We start from the raw sequence: 477 nt of genomic DNA on the forward strand, positions 1-477 counted from the left end.
TATATATATTCTGGGACTGTGTGATGTGATGAAACGATGGGACCATTTGGCCCTTAGGATCAGAGATTTCAGCTGTCTGAGAACATAAGTGTTGGACTGCTTCACCAAAGAAAGGCCAGGTTCATAAAACATTGCCAAATGTTTTAGCAGAACCTTTATCAAAGTAGAAGACATGAGTTTATGATGGCACAATATGTGAATGAATTTCAAGACAATGATATACCTGTTGAACAAGAAATTAATGATGCAGAAACTTATTTTAAAAGTACAGGAACCAGCAGTTAGCGTAATGGCTATGTTGCTGGACTCCCATGTAGTTGACCACGGTTCGTGTCCTGGACCCGGTGGCTTAAAACCCACGCCGGGTGTGTGTGCGTGCGTGCCTAAGATCCCGAGATGAGAATGGAGGAGAAGGGATTGCGGTGTGACCATCCTCCCTGGGGGGTGATTTCTCGCTTTCTGTCTCTATGTCTCTCT

At 44.2% G+C, this 477-nt stretch overlaps 1 pseudogene; it reads left to right on the top strand.

The window, feature by feature from the left end:
• Positions 1–477, top strand: part of LOC102493512 (methylmalonic aciduria and homocystinuria type D protein, mitochondrial-like) — a 10368-nt pseudogene that overhangs the window by 3613 nt on the left and 6278 nt on the right.

This window comes from Tupaia chinensis, unplaced genomic scaffold (assembly GCF_000334495.1).
Source record: "Tupaia chinensis unplaced genomic scaffold, TupChi_1.0 Scaffold000248_1, whole genome shotgun sequence".
Taxonomy (NCBI): domain Eukaryota; kingdom Metazoa; phylum Chordata; class Mammalia; order Scandentia; family Tupaiidae; genus Tupaia; species Tupaia belangeri.